This window comes from Prionailurus bengalensis, chromosome C2 (genome assembly GCF_016509475.1).
Source record: "Prionailurus bengalensis isolate Pbe53 chromosome C2, Fcat_Pben_1.1_paternal_pri, whole genome shotgun sequence".
Taxonomy (NCBI): Eukaryota; Metazoa; Chordata; class Mammalia; order Carnivora; family Felidae; genus Prionailurus; species Prionailurus bengalensis.
In genome coordinates, this window is record NC_057350.1 from 123,103,806 (window position 1) to 123,109,805 (window position 6,000).

Here is a 6,000-nt window from a genome sequence, read left to right on the forward strand (position 1 = left end):
GCAAGCAGTGGCTCCCCTCCAGATAGGCACTGGTTTACTACTGCTTCAGGCATGATGACTCCCTTTGAAGCAAGCCCGGAACGGTGTCTGATACGGGGCCCACCCCTTGTCCACCCTGCTGGTATTGTGGATGAGGCTGGTCTAACTTAAAAGTCAGGAATAAGTGAAAACCCCCCAATAAGAGGAAGATTCAGAAAGGAAGTACTGGAAAATATTGATGATGTTCATTGTACTGGACACATAAATAATGTCCTACCATGTTATAATAACAGCACTCTCTTCTATAAACCAAGAGTATCATGGCAAAGACACACAACATAATCAGAGATCACATCCCTACAAAAAAGTAAGGGAAAGAATTTCACACCAAGGAAAGATGATTATTTAAAGACATAATGAGACTCTATCAATAATAGTCACCATGTGAGTCGGGAAACAGAGCACTTGTATCTTAGCATAATAAATTTTTATAACTTAATAAAAAACTATTGAACTCTGGAAAGATAAGACCCAACCCCACTGTTTTGGTTCCCTCCAGTGGTTGTGTCCTGCTGCCCCCTTGGGGCCTTGCCACAGGGTAAGGAGGAGCAAGGAAGTGACACAAACTGTTTTTCTCTCACTCTCTTTTCCTCCTTATTATTTCCTGGACTTTGAAGTTCAATGCCATGTAAATATTAACTTGCTTCTTACATAAAGCTTCAAAGAACAAACTGTAATCTGAGCATATGATTTACCCTAACATTTTCCCATGAGCTCTAAGGATTCTGATTTCTTCTCTACCAATATGTCTCTATTTCACAGAATTAGTTTGGAAACAGTCTTTAACTTTTCCTTCTTCTTCTCATTATTATTATTATTATTATTATTATTATTATTGTTATTACTATTATTATTAATCATCCTCCTCCTTCTCCTCATCATCATCACATGATGGAAGTATTTTCCAAAGAATGCCTGAGATGATTTTAGGTGGTAACATCCACTAAGTTTCCTTTTAAATATATTTAAGTTAAAAAGCTAATTTGACTTGAGGTGCCTGGCTGGCTTAGTCAGTAGAGTATGCGACTCTTAGTCTTGGGATTGTGAGTTCAAGTCCCATGTTGGGTAAACAGATTACTTAAAAACAAACAAACAAAAAAAACAGCCTAATTTGACTTAAAGAAAAAACATGTCAGTGGTAGTACAACTTGTAAAAGGTAGGGCAAAAATTATCACTGGCTAAAGTTTGGGACTTACTCAACTCTTGAAATAATCAGTTTCAGAGGTGAAATTTATTGCACAGGTAAAAGTGGAATTATATTATTATAACTTTGGGAACAACTCACAGCAATAAGGTCCATGGGTTTTTTGTTTTGTTTTGTTTTGTTTTGTTTTTTGTTTTTGTTTTTTTGTTTCTTGTTTCTGCTAGTCACATTACCAACAGTTTTCTTTTATAATACAATCGTGCCGACCATGATGGTCTAAATCACTCTGACAAACCTTTCAAACCAAATTAGACACCCCATTGACACAATCTTTGCAAAGCTGGTCAAAAGAAAGTCTCTCGGAATTTGTTTTAGAGATGTTTTTGGATTTTCTCCTAGGTTATGTTTTATTTTCCCCAAATTAAAATAATATAAAATAATTATGGCTTTTCCTAACATTGAGAACCTTAACATATGTTACAATTTGACTTACTGAAGAAACAATCCCTTAGTTAAGAGATCTTGATTTTATAAAAATTATGTCTTATTATTCCCTTCTAGCTCCATCATGCTGATGTGTTCTTTTGCAAGGTATGTGTCATCTAGAGTTGGCTTGCTGGACCTGAACTGTGTAGCCAGTATGATCTCAATAAATGAAAGACTGATACTTTTAAAAAACGCTAATTTCCTTAATCTTTTCACCTCCCCCTGCACTGAGATGTTTTTCCTTGACACATAATTAAATGCTTTTGAGCGTTTGCTGAATTACTGTGTGGTTAATCCCTCTCAACAGCAGGAAGCTTAGATATTTGTAAATTTCCTCAGTGCACCGTTTCTGATTAGTTGACCTTTTCTAAATACCAAACCAACCGGTTGCAGTCAGTTCTATCACTCCATGATCAGCCTGCATTTATCCATAGATAAAGTTCTTGTTGGTTTTCATTCGTTTTGAAAATTGGTATAGACAGAACAAATGGCTGTTGCATTAGAGTTTTGAATTTATCTTAAACTGTAATCACTGATGTTATCTTTCTTCATAAGCTCCAAAGAGTACCTTTGTTGTTATTCTGGTTTATACTAATACTTTATCTTTATATATACACCCTTCCTTTTGCAAAGTGACTTAATTTGTTTTATTGATTGTAGGTATCAGTGATAGTGCACTTAATTAGCTTTCAAAACACAACTATGTTATCATCACATTATTTCTGACAAATACATGAACATTCTTTCCAGCCGTGCCCATTCTCCAATCCCTTCTTCTCTCTTTCTCTCCTGCCCTCCTTCTGTTCTTTCCTTCCTGCATCAAACATTTATTGAACATCTACATGTCAGGCACTGTGCTAGATATTGCTAGAGTCAATGGTGGAAAAACTCTTGGTTCCCCAGAAAGATTATTCTATAGGTTTAAAATCATTCCTTCCTGTTTATTCCAAAGATCACTCGGGATGAAAACACACTAATGAAATTCATGGGAAAGAAAGCAAACATGGACTGCTCCTACTGAACTGGAGAAAAAGCATGTTACCCACCTTTAGCTGCTGCAGAATAATCTTTCTTCCTTGTGGGCTCTGGCTATATCAACAATCCTTCTTTTCCCCCCAAGAACTGGCTCTGGAGAGGGCGTTCTTCCTCCTCTAGCACAAATAGCCTTCAGTGGGAATGTTGGGATGGACACCAGTTGAATGAGGCCCAGAGCAGCTGGAGTCCTCCTAGAAAACTTACATGCCCACACTCGTTTGGTGTGGCTGCCTGAGGCCTCTGGTGGAGAGCTCCTGTAGGAAACCACAAATGCACAGGAAATTGGGGAAAATCAGATAAAGGCAAACCTTTAAATGACATATGTACAGAAAGGAAACAGTTAAGAATTAACCCAAATTAATTTAAGGCTATAAGAACAAGTGGTGCAACGGTTTAGTTAATAAGTAGCTTGTCTGCAAAGCTAAGGCATTTGAACCAAAGGACTAAGGGCCTTTAGAGCTGTAAGAGGGCAGGTGGATGGAGAAATGGACCTATCACAGAGTCACAAATTGCTGTGGGAAGTAGGAGCAGGCACTGCACAGTGAACCAATACAGACTCGTACATACAACCACCTACCTGTACATACACCTATTGATCCATTCAGAAAACACTTGTCGAGCCCCACTGTTCTAGGGATAGTATTGAAGATATAGCAGTGCGCATGCCTTCATGGACTCTAACATTCACCAGCATGCAGGAGGTACATTGAACAACAAACTGGAATTTGGGTAGATACTATATAAAGAAAAGGCAATGTTAAAACTTGAGTCTGCTAAGTTTGGCTAGTTTCTTTGGAATAGCAGGGACCAAAGAACTTTCCAGGGGAAAAAGCCGTCACCTACTTCCTTACCCTTTCTCTAATCTCGTTATCTCCCCCTCCTTTCTTTCTTTTAGCTCATCAAGACCATGTCACCATCCACTTCTTTAGGCTCAGGCTCATCTATACTCAGACCTCTAGTCCTGCCCTAATAGGAAACATGAGACCCTTGGCTGTTCTGCACTTGGCTTCTTGAATTTCAGATTTACTTTTTGTTTTTGACCTCTAAAAATTGAATTCAAGTTCCTGGAATTCAAAGACTCAATATTTATCTATATCCTGTGTTTAACTTATACCCATCAATCTATATGATGCACTCAAATCCCTAATCTAGCCATGAAGAATTGGGAATGTGGAGTATGACAACCAGGTCAGTGTGCCTAGGGAGAACAGTCAGTGGACAGAGGTGAGTAAACCCAAAAGTGAGATGGGTTAAACATCTGGAGACCGAATCAGGAGATGTAGTCCACAAGGATCATAGTCTACAGGGGACATGTTGCTTCTAGAAGACTTTTCCAGAACTTATTCATCCTATGTTGTGGTTTAGTGATAAGAATAAGGGGTCTCATTGTAAATAAAACCAGGAAAAAGACCATTTGTAAAATCAAATGAAAAAGGGTATAGGATAGAAGAGTGACTATCCTTAAAAAGACTAGAAAAGGAAAAGCCAAGGAGGAAGTTTTATCATTGTGTCTCCAAAACTGTGCAGATGGGGAGATGACTGACTGGTCTCATTGTCCATTTGGAAGGCAGATCCCATAGAAGAAATATCTGATAGCATAATTTAATTAATAAATTCATTCCCTAGGGTTTTTTGCTTGTTTGTTTTTCTGAGCACATACTGTAGTCCAAATACTACTGAAGATAAATCAGTGATAAGACACAACCTCTTTTCTCTTGGAGCTCATTGTCTAATGGGAAATACAGGCTTATAAACAACTCATGAAAAATACCACAAGTTGGATTTTCTAACACAAGATTCCTTAGGACCTCAGAGCAGGGGCTCCAATACTTCCTAGCAAGGTCAAGGAAAACTCTCCCAAGGAAGTGACCTTTCAGTTGAGTTCTAAAGAACAAGGGTCATTTCAGGTAAGAATTTTTTGTCTCCACTTAGCTCTTCTCCCCCCTCCTTCCCCCCATTTAGCTCTTCTTCATGGGAAAAGATTGTTTAGGACTAATCTACCATGAATATTTCTGGGTTGTTGTTTTTTTTTTTTTTTTTTTTGAAAAATATAGCTCTCATTATTTAAAAAAAATTTTTTTTAATGTTTATTTATTTTTGAGACAGAGAGAGACAGAGCATGAATAGGGGAGGGTCAGAGAGAGAGAGGGAGACACACAATCTGAAACAGGCTCCAGGCTCTGAGCTGTCAACACAGAGCCCGATGCGGGGCTCGAACTCATGGACCGCGAGATCATGACCTGAGCCGAAGTTGGACGCTTAACTGACTGAGCCACCCAGGCGCCCCTATAGCTCTTGTTATTAAGCTAAAATTTCAGTTGATTTTTAGAGCCAGTGTGGAAATAATTTACTTGGACCTGAACTGAAAAAGTTTTTGAATCTACAAAGCCAAGGACTAAATCTTTGAGCAGTTAGAAGACATGCTGAGAGATACAGCCAGACTGGTCAGACAGCCCTACTTTTCCTTACCAATTTATGATTGGTAACTGGCTCCACCTGATGAGGGACAGAAGCAGAAAAATGTGCGCATTTAGCTCAGAAGTCTATCTGTAGACTGCGTAGTTCCAATAAGGATCAAATATGTGCTAGTTGCTACATTCTTAAAGGGTCTCATGATTGCCTGTATATTTCACTGATAGTTAATACCCAACTGAATGATAAGCACCAGAGAAGTCCTACAAAAGTAGCTTTATTAGTAGAAAATCAAATAAAAATTTATGAACTAATACTCCCTGCACATCTCCTCCCCCTTGAGCACTATGCATATAACCACCAGCTGCCCATGGGTCTATTCCCCTGTCTTCCTTAAATAAGTTTACTAAGTTGTACCATACAATGTCTCAAGAATTCTACCTTGACCATTGCACTCAACAACCCCATAACATTTTTGGTGGCCTGTGCAGGGATTATGGAATGAATACAAGAGCTTCTGTGCAACTTGGTAAGTCTCTTTTACTTCTCCAGCCTCTACTTCTTACTTGTTCTTTTCTGGAAATGTCCTGAATAGTATGACCCTTGGGAATGAGTCTTGCTTGAGTGCTTAGGAGAAAACCTCTTGCCCATGGCCACACTATGGAAAGGGATGGACTCCTGCCACCCAGCTAGACATTATTACTTTGGCTGTAATGGTTTTGGTCTCAGAAATCAGACTCTCCTTGGGGTGCCTGGGTGGCTCAGTCGGTTAAGCGGCCAACTTCGGCTCAGGTCATGATCTCGCGGTCTGTGAGTTCGAGCCCCGCGTCGGGCTCTGTGCTGACAGCTCAGAGCCTGGAGCCTATTTCAGATTCTGTGTCTC

The 6,000-nt window shown here is 39.2% G+C and overlaps 1 protein-coding gene across 1 annotated transcript in view; it reads right to left on the reverse strand.

The window, feature by feature from the left end:
* ZBTB38 (zinc finger and BTB domain containing 38) overlaps positions 1 to 2,961 on the reverse strand; it is a 157,103-nt gene extending 154,142 nt beyond the window's left edge. Inside the window, exon 1 of the mRNA XM_043595254.1 lies at positions 2,717 to 2,961. The gene's annotated coding sequence lies outside the window, so the exon portion shown is untranslated. The remainder of the gene's footprint in view (positions 1 to 2,716) is intronic.
* Positions 2,962 to 6,000: the final 3,039 nt, after the last annotated feature.